The sequence below is a fragment of the Cryptomeria japonica genome, chromosome 8 (genome assembly GCF_030272615.1).
Source record: "Cryptomeria japonica chromosome 8, Sugi_1.0, whole genome shotgun sequence".
NCBI classification, from domain to species: Eukaryota; Viridiplantae; Streptophyta; class Pinopsida; order Cupressales; family Cupressaceae; genus Cryptomeria; species Cryptomeria japonica.
This window is the reverse complement of record NC_081412.1, coordinates 695,116,876-695,134,430: the sequence shown is the minus strand read 5'-3', so window position 1 is coordinate 695,134,430 and position 17,555 is coordinate 695,116,876.

Sequence of the window (17,555 nt, the reverse complement as noted above, 5' to 3'; positions counted from 1 at the left end):
TTTTTAGTAGAATCTTTGTCAGGATAGTTAGAAGCCATATGTCCTATCTTATCACAATTGAAATATTTCAAAGGTAGTTTTCCTTTATACTTACCTTTGCCTCTCGGTAACCTTCTGGCTAATAGTGCTTCAAACTCTTCTTTCTTTCTAATTTCCTCATACAATTTGTGTACTTCTTCCATGTTCTTACAAAAAATTTCACTTGCTCCACTGTGATCTCCTTCAGCGTACTTATACTTTCTTTCATTGTAATCATCAGATTCATCAAGATGAAAAGAACTAAATGTAGATTCAACTTTATTTACTGAAGACCCACTATTATCAAAGTTACTTAACTCAAATGCATGTAGCTTACCAATAGTAGCATCTAAAGAAACTGGCATATTGGGTACAGACCTCAATTCATTTATTGCAGAGACTCAGATTGCATAAGTTGGTAGAAGGGTTCTTAACAACTTACTTTTTATACCCTTTTCTTCAATGGTTCCACCTGCTCCTTTGATTTGATTGACAATCTCCTTTAGTCTTGTACTGTACTGGGTTATGTTCTCACCTTCATTCATCCTCATAGATTCAAGTTGTCCTCTTAGACTGTCCACTTTTTCTCTTTGAACATGTTCATCACCACCATACACAGATATGAGCTTGTCCCACATAGCCTTTGCATCATTGCAACCTTCTGGATCATTAAACTCTAAGTTGGTCAATATAGATGTTATTTCAATCATTGCTTGGATATGTTCTTGCTTTTCCTTTATCTCTTCCATTGTCAATGGATAGGTGCTTGGTGTAACAAAATCATTCTCCAGATAATATACAACATATTCTCCAACTCCTGATAGGTGTAACTTCATCCTTTTTTGCCATGTAGAGAAACTTGACTTGTTCAGCTTTAGCGCATCCCTCTTATACATCTTTGGATCTTTGCCTCAAGTACCTTTAAACTTTTCTTCTAGAGTCCAAAGATCTGATACCAATTGATAGTTCTGATACCTGATGAAAGTACAGATGCCAAGCTAATAAGATGAGAGTGGGGGGGGTGAATCATACAAACTTAATCTTCCATAAAACATCAGATTCAACATTCGTAACATATACTTCAGTGATATAATCAAAACTACTAAACATGCAAACTCAAAAGCATATAAACATCATAACACTCATAACACCATATTTAACGTGGAAACCCAAATAGGGAAAAACCACTGTGGGATTTTGGACCCACTAAGAAATATACTCTTCTAGAGTATGCTCGGTTAAAAGAAAATCCTGTAAAAGATTACAAACACATTGCTAGATGTGACCTAGTTAAGGGATTTCCCTCAGATTTGTTAGGATCTTCACATTGTTAGAAGTGACCTTGTTAAAGGATTTCAAACACTCAATTAGAATGTCACCTTGCTAGAGGGTTTTACAAATAAGACTATTAAGTCCACTCGGTTAAGAGATTTTCTGTCACTTTACAAGATAACAGTAATAAAAATCTATCTGTAACTTCACATCTAAAATGGTAAAGCAGATTCTTATTTGCTCAATACAATCTAGACATAGAACTAATCTTGTCCATCTGTTGGGCTCTATACTTTGTTATTCAAACAGGTCTTCAAGCTTCTATGTTTGGTAATCACTATGTAGCATCCCTGTGCATACACTTGTCCACATACATTGTTTATCAATTGTTCCTTATTTATAAAAAAATTCACCAACCGCTTAATCTCCTTGATCACATTTCCCATGATCAATCATAGCCATCAGATCTTCAAACTTGACCAAGTTCAATGTATTCTTCGATCTGAAAAATGTTTTACCCCACCTTGGAAGTTGCATACATTTCTTGGAACTTGTGCTAGGGTATTGCGGTTCAATCTAAGCTGTAGATCTTCCTATCACTTTTCCTTTGCAATAGATTCTTTAACAAACTTCATGCTCGACATACCTATCATTTAATCATAGCCAACTCATCATCTTGGTTCATTAAATAACACATGTAATCATTTAATCCATTCTGTTATTACTCGGTTACAACTCAGTAAATACTAAACTTCATTTGGTAGACATTTTGTCTTCATTAACCGATAGCGATAACCTTAGGGTTTACCGACTAGGTTCTTTGCTTGGTAACATAGTATAGTATTAACCTTACAATCAATAACATATGTATGATATCAAAACAATCTAAACATCATGATCTCATCATTGTCTAACTCGGTAATAGTTGCCCATTGAATAACATATTCCTTTCCTTGTTCATCACATTCTTTCTGTGTCTTTTACCGACATCTTTATACTCATCAAATCATACTTCTTAAGATATGGCAACATCATACTAAATTAGAAAATCAATTACTTGATATCAACGACAAAATAATAATATTAAGACAATAGACATCCTTAAGAAGTTATATCCATAATCATCAACAACCTTCTCAATATCCTTATTGAAATGCCAACAATCTCCCTTTGTTTGTTATAATGCCAACACCTTCTAGTTGACCTCATGCACTACACAAATGTATGCCAAAATAGACCAAAAGTGTTCCTAATTGACAGTTGTCTTTTTTGCCTTTTTGAACTTGATCTTAATGGTAAACTTTTGAGACACTTAACTCTATTCTAGTGGAATCTCGAGAATAGTCAAAAAATGGAAATAACCTTCTTGCCAACTACCAAACTTAGCTTCAAAACTATACAACTAGATGATGAAATTGCAAAGAAATGCAAACCAAAATATAGACACACAATCATAAGGATTTGTACTATTTGTTCCTTAGACAAATTTCCTCAATTATAGGTGAGAAAAAAGACTCGATGCCATTCATCTAACTCCTTAGAACATGCATAAACTAATACCAAGTGATTGCACTCTACATCTAGAGAATAAAAAATGTGTAACAAGCTTATCTATGTACATACCATACTTTCAAACTAACTTATTGTCATGAATATATCTACTAGTCTCCTAGACTATCTTGCTTGTCCTCAATCATGTTGATCCCATGTCTCTATTTGTGTCAAACCATCTTTGTCAAATATGTTGGTCTCAAACCATTTCGCAGTGTCTTCAACTACACCAATGCATCTCTATACAATGATAATGTCATCAAAGGCATTTTGACATCAATAACAACATATAACACATATTTCCAACACATTTAACCTTCATACAACCTTCAAGTGCATAAAAGATTCTCTTAAGAATTTTGAACCATACACCTTTTAATTCTCGACATTGTCTTTATCTATTGGTCTACCACTTTACACAGAGGTAGTAAAATAAATTAAAGCAAGATCATTTATTTCCACTCAGCGTGGGACTAAACATTAATATTTCTCTCATTACATCATACCTCATTTTTTTCAGATATTTTCCTTTCTTCTTTTATCAAGAAAATATATAATAGTAAACAACAGGAGACACCTCATCTTTTTTTGTCACCTTTCTCTCAACTCAATTGTCAAAGACAAATTTTAACCAATAAAAATAAGACCATTAAAGAATGCTAATAGTATAAAATTACCAGTGATTTGTTGACCATAAAAAAATGCTATATTTAAGTAAAATACCACAATAACTACCAATTTTAAAACCTTCATACTATCTTCAAGTGCATAAAAGATTCTAATTTCATGTAAAATTGGACTCATTTTTCTAATTTTTAAATTTGGTTGATAGATGATTTTTTATGTAATTTTTTTTTTGTAATTACCAAAAAATTAGTAATCTTTTATCTTACAAGAATCATTTTAAAAAAATAGTAATTGATCACATTTTTTTAAGCGCTCTCTCTCTCTCTCTCTCTCTCTCTCTCTCTCTCTCTCTCTCTCTCTCTCTCTCTCTCTCTCTATATATATATATATATATATATATATATATATATATATATATATATATATATATATATATATATATTCCTTCTCCATCTTCATCTCCATCTCCATCTCCATCTCCATTTGCATCTCTATCTCTCTCTTTCTCCATCTCTCCCTATCACAACCATAACATGAGCTTGTTGGTAGTGGAGCTTGATTATCTTTTCGATTCAAAGATTTTGTTTTAGTTGTGTAATGAACTTGGGGAGAGGTTAATTTGAAGAGACTACGACTCCAATATATTTTTTTAAAACTCATAGCATCATTTTTAAAACACTGGGATTATAAATTATGACAAGATGACTTTCATGTATTCTGGAATGTATGATCTTCATGTTGGCAGGGAGAGGCTAATTTGAAGAAACTATGACTCCAATATAATTTTTTAAAACTCATAGCATCATTTTTAAAACACCGGGATTATAAATTATGACAAGATGACTTTCATGTATTCTAGAATGCATGTCTTCATGTTGGCATATATTTGTGTCCCTATTTATCACTGCTCAAAGAATACCTACATTACTGGGGTACTTCATTTTTTCTTTTATGGAAATTGACATGTGATCCCCTATTAAAATTAAGGGGGGGTGTTAGAACATAATGTTATTAGGGATCACATCCTTATAACATTTATATATAATGTTCTAATATAAGGTTATTAAACCTTATATATAATATGCTTTATAAGCATATCCCATTTGAAATAATTATAATCTAATAATTATTAGATTATTAATTATTTATGACTAGGGGTTATTGAAAAGGTGTGACTAGAGAAGCCACCCTTCCTCCTATATTTATGGAGGTTCTCTCTCATTTGAGAGTTGTGGGAATTTGGAGCTTTATGGTGAGTTGTATCACTATGTACAAGAGGTATTATTGGCCATGTGGAAGTATTGGAGGAGTATCCCCAAGTTCATGTCTATTTTATGATTCACTATATGTGTAAGTGTTTTAATTAAATGATGCTTTATGGGGTTTTTTACCCAAAAGGGTTTCCCCCATGTATATCTTATGTAATGTGTACATTTATGAATGTATGTTTCTCATTTCATTTACTTTATGATCTTGTTTATAATTATTAGTATCCTAAGATCCTAATTTCTAACCATCTTACAATGGGTATTCAATCTCTGAGATTAAACATAACAACCACCACATCAAGCAATCAAAATGAAGGCACAAATCAATATGGCTACTAGATTTTGTCCTAGTTAGTCTTTATCTTTTTATCAATTGGTGATAGATCATATTCCTATGCTAATCAAGGATGTTTGCAAGTGACTAGAGGAGTCGGGATGGTCATGATCTCTTTCTTTGTTTGTTTTTTGTAGTGTGTGTTGGGACCTCAAAAATTTTGCCAAATTTTGAGGGCCCAAGTTGAAAAATTTGTTTGTAGCTCACTTTAAAGATCATCATTTTTACACCCATACATTGTCATGAAAAATCACTTTCAGATATTGTTGATCACTTACTATAGATGACATGTGACCATTTTTAGCCTCCTTGGATCAGTTTTGATGAGTTTTTGAAGTCCTTGTTTCAGGGTCTTGAGGAAGGTTTGCTGATTTCAAATGTTACCCTTTTATGAGTAGCCATATTTGAGGAGTTGCATTTTGTCACCAATTGATTGTCATGCCAAACTAATATTTTTCTATGATTTTCCGCATCTTAATGAAGCCCTACTTTAGTTTTCATAACCCCATGAATCCATTTGATAAGTTTTCTAGCTTGAATCCATTTGCATTTTACTCAGATTCGCAAGCTAAACTGTGCAAAAATTGCAAAAGTAGTGCAACATTTAAATTTTTATTTAGCAAACTAATGAACTTCATGCAAAGGTGAACATTCCAAGTGATTTTCTATATTTTTATCTACAAATTTTCCAGTTAGCAGTGCCCCAACACCTCATCTGAAATTTTTTCAAGGTCAATTCCAAGTGGACTTTTTTTAGGGTTTGAATATCAGTGTTTTCAAAATTTTTGGAGAAGGCAAATTTAAAGGTCAATATTTGCATATGTGATAAAATCAAGTGAAGCCCTCTTGTACACATGCTCATGGTATCTAGATGTGTCAGTTTACCAAGTGGTGGCCTCTGAAACAAAGGTTTGCTATTTTTTCAATATAGTGTTTGGACAGGTTTAAAAATGGTTTGAAAGGTGCAGTTTCAGAAAACAACTGAGTAGGCAACTTTAAATATTAAAATATTTCACCTTGAGCATCATAAAGAGAAACAATTTGACAATCTCAATTTGTTATATGACATTCTATAGGTTTGCCAACTTCCAAGGCGTAAGGAGGTGATTTGACCAATTTTTAAAGGTAGTTCCAGAGGCTACTCAGGTTGGTTTGATCAGGAATCAGAGGTATAAAATGTCAAATTTAATGATCACTTGTTCAATTTATCAGATCAACATATCCAGTTGAGATATCAAAGCATTTTTAAGGGTTAGTTGTGCAGAAATGAATTTTTTTTTAGCTTAACCCACTAGGGGCCCAACTAATGATAAGGCCCAGTGAAACAAATTGAAGTCTATTAAGGGAAAATATATTATTTAAATCATTTTGATTTAAATAATATCACATATGGAGTTAATTCAGATGAAATAGAAAATGAAATTATTTAAAGCTATTTGATTGGTCTAAATATCCAACTATGAAGAAGGGGTTTATTTATTAAAACACTAACTCATTTGAAGTCAAAATCCAACAAAAGTGAATTAATATATTGTTTCGTCGGGTACCTTTCAATTTAATGTGAGATTTTCATTTGTTTTTCAAATTGGTCCCCAACGTTCATAGAAATTTCAATGAATAAGAATGTTAGTTGATAGTCCAATGATATTCTGACGAACGCTTAAAGTCAACCTTAATTTGTGGTCGGTCGAAGGGTATATAGTTTGATGCCCTAGATGACTATTCTAATATGTTTAATTACAAACCTATTTGATTATTTCAATTGGAACTTGAGGTTGACATAATATTGTGAGTCTGATCCATGCGGCTAAAGTCTGAATCCAAAGTTCATAGTCCTTGTCAACTAGGTGCATTAACATCATGAATGGATGTGTAAAGAAGAATGTTTGAAGCATGGTTTCATTGTTCCTTACTATCATATTGATCAATAGTATTTTTCCTTTGAAGAACATGTTGTTCCTTTGTTCAAGCCTTGTATCCATAGAGTTGGCCTTGTTATGTGTTAAATCCTGATGAGTCATTGTGCCAAGAAGGCCTTGTGGGTGGGTTTGTTGATTAGAGCCTTATTTCGACAATTTATCTAGATATTTAAGCTTGGTAATAGAAAATCATATCAGATAATATTAGTGTAGAACAAAATGAAGAAACACTTGATAAATTGTGGGCTATATTGAAAATAAAGGGTGATGGGAAATGTTATTGTCCTTGAAATAATTGTAAGGGCTTAAAGATGAGAAGACTTTTAATCACAACAACTGAGAAACATTATAGGCATCATGGTCACATTGAAGGGGGGCATAATTATCATCCATTGGTAAGTTGTTCATTATATGTCTTTATATTGATTGAATTTGTAAATGTTTATATCGTTTTAACACTTTTTTATATATATGAAAAATCACTTGATCTTGATCATGGTTTATTTGCGTCGATAATTATTATAAAGGTGGGGCACCCTAGGGCACATGATATGGATTATCATGGCCTAGAGAATGTGGATTTGCAAGCAAAGGAACATGGATTTGTGAATATCTAAGATGAAGTTAATGATCCTATGGAAGAAGATTATAATGTGCTAAAAAACACAGTTGAAGATGATTATACAAATATATTGATCCATGACACATTTAGTGGCGCAACTAATCATGATGATGATTGAGATGACTTTGATGATGTTCATGATTCACCTGTACTTGAGAAGGCATACGAGTCCCTTTATGAAGGCTCCCAAACAACTCTTCTCATGGCCTAGAGAATGTGGATTTGCAAGCGAAGGAACATAGAGTTGTGAATATCTAAGATGAAGTTAATGATCCTATGGAAGAAGATTATAATGTGCTAGAAAACACAGTTGAAGATGATTATACAAATATATTGATCCATGACACATTTAGTGGTGCAACTGATCATGATGATGATTGAGATGACTTTGATGATGTTCATAATTCACCTGTGCTTGAGAAGGCATACGAGCCCCTTTATGAAGGCTCCCAAACAACTCTTCTCTTTGTTGTATTGTTGCTAGTGAACTTGAAGGTCGTTATGAATGGTTTATCCAACATAACAATCTCAAGGATGTTAAGGTATGTCATATATGTCATTTTTTTTAATCTATTTTTATTGTTAGTTTATCACTACTAAATAAAGGATGAAATATGTACCATTAATGTTCATTATATTAATAAATTATTATTTTTGTTCTAGATTGATAGGTGAATTTTTGTTACCACCATCAAATATTTTACCTCACTCATACCGAGATTTATCAACCATTATGAAATATATTGGAATGAAGTATCAAGCAATATATCCATATCCCAATGATCATATTATATATCATAAACAACATGAATTTGCAAGAGAATGCTCATAATGTCATATCAGTAGATATCAAACAGATCAACTAACAAAAAAGGTGCCTCGCAAGGTTCTTCGTTATATTCCCATTATTCCACGTATGCAACAGTTATTTAGGTGCGAAAGGTTAACACAATTTATGGATTACCATGCACAAAATAGAAGTGGAGATGACATTCTTTGAATGCCTACAGATGGTTCTGCATTTAGGGACATGGAGAAAAAATGACCACACTTTAAAGAAGAACCTCATAATCTCAGGATTTCATTGGCAGTGGATGGTGTCAATCCATTTGGAAAAATGAGATCTATTTACTTAGTGTGGTCTATTTTTGTTATCAACAATAACATTCCTCTATGGATGTCAATAAAGAGGGAGCACATAATGTTGGCAATGATTGTTCCAGGTATTTGTTTACATCAATTTTCTTTAACATAGTAGTATCTCATTTGTCTTATTTGTTGCATAATGACTTATATCTTTTTCATTTAATAGTCATGTACATTAATTTATATATTGCAGTAAAATGGTTATAATAATTATGTAATGTTTATGTTCATTCAACTAGGTAAGTACCAAGTTAAAGATATGAATTTATATATCGAGCCTCTTATTGACAAGCTACTAAAGTTATGGAATGGTGTCACTATGTATGATGCCTCTAGACCAATAGGACAAAGATAATTTCAATTATATGCAATGCTTGTATGGACAATTCATGATGCCCTCGAGCTAACACATTTTTGTGGTATGTTATAACATTCGACTGCGCTTTAACAATATTGAATTTTATGAAGTAGATATCATGCATCTTTTTAAAATAATTTATTCATTATTTATAATTATAAAAATTGACATATTTAATCCAATTATATATGATCTTGTAGGTCCTCAAACAAAGGGAAAATTTGCATGTCCAGTTTGTGGTCCAAAGATGAAATCTCGACATTCAACAAGTTTAGGAAAGTAGGTGTTTGATGAGTATAAGCACTTCCTCCACATAAATCATAAGTATCAAACTTCTAAAAAATATATTTTAATGGGAAAGAAGAGACTACATCAAAACCACAAAGAATGACACCTTGCCTATGGAAGTTGGAATATAATAGAATTAATTGTCAAGGTTATACATTGGATCAAATTGTTTATCTATCATATATGATATGTTTGGAATTTATATTTTTATATTATTTCTCGTTGACTCATGTTGTAATTGAAAATGATTGTCATTGTTAATTTGTTTAACTTATATGCTTCATGAAGGTCGTCAAGGCATTAATGGTTGACTTCCATAGGGACTAAAAAGTTACCCAGCAATTTAGTAGGTTGCCCTACTATGAGCAGCTAAAAATTGTGCATTTGTTTGATACAATGCATATTGGAAAGAATTTAATAGAAACATTATGGAAAACATTGGATGGAAGACATGAAAAAGAAAAAATTGTCAAAATTTGTAGTGACTTTCAGGAAGCCAATCATGCAATGAAAAATGTCATTAAATTAAATAGAGATGGAGACCAAATTAATATAAGTGCCCTTCCTTGGTTATTAATGAAGCATCAAAGCAATTCTATAAAAGAAGTCATACGAAAAATTTGATTTCCTACAAGATTTGTTGTGAACATAAACTATATCATAACAAAGAAAGGTGAATTTGGGTCAGGGATTAAAAAACATGATTGGCATACCTTAATTAAGGTAATTATTCTGGTATATTATATATATATTTGTATATTGCATGTACTTTTCAGTGCATTATTTTTACTACTTTTGGAAAAATAATGAAAAGATCATTTTATAATTGTTGTAGTACGTTCTACCTCTATCTCTCCCAGACAACTTCGACAACAATGTCAAGCAGGTTATATGATCTTGGAAAATACATGAGGTAAGTAGTGATATTTGTTCAATTTGTTGTATATGTTGGTTCCCAAATCAATAGATCCCAGATCCTAGAGAAATAACCACTAACTCATAAACATACCTAGGATTGGATTTGGACAATGAACAAGATTCAATATAAAAGCTACAATGTTCTACTCTTCAGGCTCTGCAGGACCTAGGTGGGTATCCCTATTGAAATGTTATACAACATTTTAGCTTTATATGAGAAAACATTGCAATGTACATTAGATGCTTTCAATGAAAATACACCAAGGAAAGTATGATAAACTACAAATTTTGGCCTGAACTTTAGCTTGTGTCACTTTGCTTGCATTGAAAGTGGCTCTAATCTATTCTACTCCTCTATTCTACTCCTAATGCAGAAGAACTGGAAACTTAAATATAAAAGGTGAAATAAGAATGTGAAAATGATCCAAAAACTTAGAAAAGTGCAACCAGTGCCTGTTCAAGGGAAAACAGAGTCAAATAACATGCATAATGATAAAAAGTATCATATGATCAGCATCAGAATTCAATGCTAAACATCTAAGGCTTTCTTAACATGTTCAGAATGAGAACGCATACATTCCTTCCTCACAATTTCTCAGATACATATTGCAATGTTTAAGATAGAATTTAATTCATTTACTAGAAATGAAACCTATCAAATAACACACATTCTCCGTTAGAGAAGACAAGCTAAAATATCATTAACACTTTAGCTTATACAATAAAACACTAGAGATTGGAGCAACAAAATGAATGTATTCTATATTGATTTTCAAAAGATGAATGATACACTCATGATAAACTGTTTTGCTCATTAAGCTTGCAAAAGACTAACTGTCACTATATTGCTCTACAGTTTTCCTAATACATACTAATCAAAATTTCTAAATCCTTCTTCTTGGCCTTGAATTTCATTTTATAACACAAGGGAGAAAAACAAGCCTCAGGCCAAAGAAGACACATTTTAAAATCTAATTGCATTAAATTTTTTACCTAAAGCCTAGGTCCTTGGTTCTCTGTGTGCAATCTTCCTTGATGTATTTAATGAAGGCGACTGGGAAGGAATCATCCCAGGACCTTGGGTTGCGGACCTACAAAAGGTGTCCTCACATTTGTACTTCATATCTACTTCTATCAGGGTCAAAAGTGCAATCTAACATTCGATGGCAGGCTTCTTGGAGACTGGTTCTTGCTAGTTGGGCGTTCTAATCATTCTCCCAAAATAGACAACCTTCAAAAAAAATTTAGGAGTGACAAAAATGGAATGATAGAGATTAGTCTTCCTCTTCAAGCTGCTCTTCTTCCAAACAACAATACTTTCTATGCAATGCTTCTATTTCATCAATTGGCCAAGAAAAAGCCCTTAAGCCTTGCAACTTACTCATTGCTTCTTTTTTCTTGTGGGTTGGCACAATTGTGGCTCCCAAAGTAAACCTATGATACATTAAATCTACCTCCATAATTTTATCAATAATATCATAATCTGTATTACCTTGGGTCAGATAGGTAGCCAGAAAAGTCAAAACTGCATTTATGGCATCTTGGAAGCCTTTCTTCTACTCTTCTAGACTTTTGATTTGTCCTTCACTTGTCAAAATTGTGGGAATATCCCACTTTTTCAGCCCTTGGAAAGAATTAATCATCCCCATCAATGTTTTCTTCTCATCCTCTATGTTGGGAAATTCCTTAATCAACAAATTATAATTCTTCCATGTTATCCCCACAATTTGGGGTGGAGAGGCTACATTCTTGACAACCAACATGACTTCCTTTAAAATTTGACTCTTTGGTAGCCAAGTAATCCTGATGGGTTGAAAGAATGAAAGAATTTCATCTTGCTGACTGAGAAGTTGAGATGTCAAAGAATATGAAGTATGTACCTCACTCAACTTATCAATAATCTTATTTGAAATCCTCCAAATTGAAGATTTCTCGATTTCAAAATAATTATTTTCATCCTCATCTCTAACCCTTCACAACTCTTTGTTCATCCTTTCCAATTCTTCAAGTCTAATTCCTCCTGAAGAGTCTGCATTCATCTTCTTTATTTTCTCCTTTAATGCAACATTTTCAATGAATAGCTTATTGTGGCTTGCATTTAATGCCACATGCATGTCCTTTAGTCTTAAATACTTTTTCTCAAGATCTTCAACTACTAGCTAAGTAGATTGGACTGCATGTGATGTGATTGCCACAACCTTAGGTGCAGTGGTATCTTCTAGTGTTCTAACCACTGAATCTCTTGTTTTTTATTGTCCACCCTACAAAACTATAGGTTTCTAAAATGTTGGGGCTTTAGACCATAGAGAAAAATCCTTTAGGCTTATACTTACCCCTGACCCATGCTCTCCAAACTCTTTGGAAAAATTGGGGTCCTTTTGCCACATGATTTGATCTAACAAGAAAATTTTCTCAAAATCCCAGCCGAGAAAAAGAAGCATGCCGCTATTTTGAATCATTTCCCTACCTTCTTCAGGGGTGCATCTAAAGCTATTCTTATCAAAATTCCTAATCTCCTCATTAGATAAGTTCTATAATTGTTCCCTAAGCCAAAAAGATTTGAACTCGGGAGAGTTCACAAAATTGTCATCTACCATAAAGTTCTTTGAAGCAATAATTCTTTCATCATTCATTTCTTCTATATGGATTGTGATCGAGATGATGGCCCTATCTGAATCTTTGAGGACTTCAGCAACTTCATCTTCATGAAATGTTTCCCGAGGGGGTGAAGGTAGTGGAACATTTATAGTATCAAAATCTTCTTTAATATCTACAAAATCAGACATTTTTGCTTTCCCCTCTCAATATGTCTTGCTTGCTCAACAACAACTTGTTTTTCTCTTTGTGCATCATGCCGAGAGGTTCCAAGACGCAGTTCTTCAACTGTTACTGTATTTTCCTTCACCTTGTATACTGTAGGGGATGGGTCAATTGGCCTTTCTTCAAATCAATCCCTTTATCCCTAGCATCCCTTCTGTCCATTTCAATTTTTATTATGGCATCTGCCTTTCTAATCATGAAGGACACCCTACCAAAATAATTCTTAAAATCTCTACAAAAACCCTCAAAATTAGGATCTTCCTGCTTCCTTTCTGTGAGGCCTCACCTCGACTCAGTTTGACATTCAGTGGATTTTATATTTTAGACTACTATGGATACTTTGTTTTGATGCATTTTGAGACTTAGAAATTATATGATTTCAGGATATTGGATAACATTGCTATGAATTGATGTTTTACTTACATGCTTTATGTGATAGAACACTACATGATTATTAGAAAGAATGATATTGCAATGATAGATGTCGTTAATGAATTTGCAGGACTTTACTTTGAATATAGAACTATGATGTATGTTTAGTTTATGTGAATTGGGATGAAAATTGCTTATGCGAATTTGCTTGACAAAAGATGTATTCAATCTGTGCAGATGGAAATTGTATGCAAGTAATGATGTGCATTGTTATATTATTGAATTATATTTTATATGAATATTTGGGAGTACTAATGTGTAAATTGAGATGCGCAGGAAATTTACCATGTGACCATGGAAAATTACGGAGAATCAAACCTAGACTTATGTATGTTCGTAAAGCCAGGGTTTGTCTATTTGGAGAGACAAAACCCCGTTTGTGTTGTATTTTATTCGTATCAGTATATGCTGCATGTGTGTTATGTGTTATTTAAATTTTTTGTGTAAAAACCTCAAGAGACAATTTCATGTTTATTTTTGTAAAAGTATTTTATTAGTGTCACTTGACACATGTGAGGATTTAAATTTTAATATTTTATCTTGTCTCTTGATGGGAAAGTGTTAAATATTATTAGTTTAAATAAAATAATGTGTTGTCAAAAAGATATTTTGAGAATATAATATTTGGAGTGGTCAACTTATGTTTGACCCGAAAATAAACTTCAGAGGGGTTTAAAATGGGTTAAATGAACACCTAGGGGTAGTTTATTAGGGTTTCCTGAAGCCCATAAGGTATACCTAGGGGTTAGGGGTAATTTTAGGCAAGTTTCTACTTTATTATGATCTTTTTAACGCTTTAAAAATTGGCTTTTTTGAGTTGAGCGAAAATTGAAAATTGAAGGAAAATCAAATCCAGATTTTCCCTCTTGGAAGGAAAGTCTTTTTTTTGCATTTTTGCTTTCTTCCTTCTTTTTTTGTTGATTTTTCTTAGAATCCTGTGAGAACTCAGTGAGTGAGCTTCTTAAGGAGGATTTTTGGGAATAGCTGGTTAATCACCCACTCTCCATTTTTGGAGACAGAAGAAAAATTTGGAAGAAAAATAATGGGATAAAGAAATTGATTAAGGAAAATAAAGGATTGTGGATTGGGCAGCTCTTCTTCAGATATCATTATAACCTTTGGGCAGATTAAGGTTGGTTTCATTTTTACTTTTAATGACTTGTTTTTTTGTTTATTTCTGAAAGTTGTTGAATAAGAAAATCTGTATTCTTGAAAACGAATGTTTGAAAATCTTTTGGTCTTGTTTTATGAATGAATGTGTTTTGGGAGTTTTCTCAAGATCTCTCTTTCTCTTGGGAGAGAAGAGGATCTTGAGGGTGGTAGCAGTGACAGCCCTTGAGTGAGAGACTCTCTTTAGAGAGCGATCACAAGGGATCTTTGTGTGACCCTTGCTGCATGGCCTGTTTGTGCAATGGGGGTCATAAGGAGGGTTATAAGGCTAGAATGCCTTTGGGGGGCATAAGGATTATGGGGTTGAGATTTGATATTTTATTTGTGCCATGAGGTGGCTTTCTTGTTATTACATACTTGCAGATTCTCCTCAGGGTATTTGGTCCACTACCACCCTTTGAAAATGTTCACCACCAGAGTGTGGTGCTGTGAAAGCCAGGTTGGGAATGTGTCTGGAATATTTGTATGTTTTGGGTTTCTTTGTGTTTGCCTGTTTGTTACCCGTCTAGGAATTGGTTCTCCGAGCTCGGGGGTGGCTACCAGTTAGCCTAGGCTGGGAGGTGAGCACTCCGTGGTCAATTTTGTGTTTTCTATTATGCAGGAAATTCAGAAGAAAGAGGATAGGATTCATGAAAGATATTCAGAAGATTGTATTTGAAGATATTTGAATTCAATTGCAGATGTATGTTTAAAGTTGTTGTAAATAAATGCCTCAATTCAAGAGAAAGGAGAAGCAAGTTGAAATTTGTATTAGTAGACTTGAAGTCTTAATGTTGTGACTGTTCAGAGAAATCATTCTGTAAATTTGGTAGAATATTTTAGAGATGTATAAAAAGAAGAAAAGCTTGTTATTTCTACTTCTGGTTTATAAAAAAAAGGGGTTTAAATTGTGTTGCATGCAAAAAGCTTCTTGTATTATGGAAAGAAATAAAAGATTTGTTTTTCATTTTGACTTTAATTATATTTCACTTGTGGCAAATAAAAGATTATTGTTGTTGAAAGATTTCTATGTATATTTTTTATAAAAAAAAAGTTGTTTTAAGTGAATATTCTATTTTAAAAAAAGAATATATAAATGGATTTCTTTAGCTCCAAAAAAAGTATAATGTAGCTTTATAAAATACCTTGAATTGTATTTTTGTTAACATTGATTTAAAAGCTAGCTTTATAAATGAATTTATATATATATATATATATATATATATATATATATATATATATATATATATATATATATATATATATATATATAAATATATATTTCTATTTTTTTTATTAAACTTAATGTTTTCTTTTTTTCTTTATTATATTAGCTTAGAATTTTGTATGTAAAATTCTCTTCAAAAACAAAAAAACCTTATATAAATTTATATTGAAATAAATTTCATCTTTTTATTTTTACTATGCTTATTTAAATTATTTATAAATATATATATATATATATATATATATATATATATATTTATATATATATATATATATATATAAATATATATATATTTATATATATATATATATAAATATATATATATTTATATATATATATATACATATAAATAATAGTATGTATTTTATTTTAAAAAAAAAAAAATTTAATTTAAAAAAAAAAAAATCTAAAACGAAGTTTAGGGGTCCCCGCGGGCTCCTCTGTGCGTACGCACAGTGGACGTCCGCGCGGCGCCCACTGTGTGCACGCACAGTGGAGCCGCTTGCGGCTTCCACTGTGTGGGCACACAGTGGACGGCCGCGGCCGCCACTGTGTGGCCACACAGTGGTGCCGCCAGCGGCGCCCACTGTGTGGGCACACAGTGGAGCCGCGGCGCCCACTGTGCGCTCACACAGTGGCGCGCACGCGGCCGGATCCTTTTTTTTTTCTCCCCCGTGACCTGCATTAAAATGTTAATGGAATTCATGGTCGCCAAGGGCTTCGGCCCGGCCATGAAGTTTAACAGTTTTAAAAAAAAAAATATAATAATATAAAGGGTTTAAAACCCTAACCGAGTGGAGGTTAGGGCAGTTAATTAAAATAATTATTAAAATATTTACCAGTTTAGTAAATATACATATATATATGTTTCCATAAATACATATGGAAATTATATATATGTACATAAATGTATGAATTTGAGCATTTTTGTCTAAGTAATAAAATTTTAAATATATAAATATATGCATAATCAATTAGGTATATATGTATATATTTATTTAATCCTGATTTTAACTTTGGTTAAATTGTAAAGAGAAATTTAAAAGAATTAAAAAGACTATAAAGTCATATTGGAGGATAAATTAAAATATCTCTCCTAATACTTTTAATATGAATAATTTAATAAAACTATTAATTAAATATCTTTTGGAGATAAAATTTAAACCAGTAGGTTATTCCGCGATTAGAATATAACCGATTGTCGATGCTTCGTTCATTTCAGAATGAGCTCGAATTTATTAATGGAATTTTCGTTAACGCTTGTCGCAAGAGTGTGCTTGTTAATTAAATCAGTATCTTTTAAAAAAAAATTTGTTCCGTTTTTGCCCTAAATTTTGGGCATGACATTTTGGTATCAGAGCCAGGTTTCCACACTAGGAGCCTTACTCACTTACGTTTCGCCTTAGAATATTTAAAAAAAAATTATTTTGTTAAAAGGAATTTTGCATTTAAATAAATTTAATTCTAAAAGAAATAAATTAATTGTTTTGTTTTATTTTCCTCTTAGGATGCCTCCGTTGACGCGACAAGCTCGCAAGCGCGGACGGGGTCCTAGACGTGAGCGCCTAGCTCGCGATGAGGAAGTGAGGGAGGCATCGGTTCCAG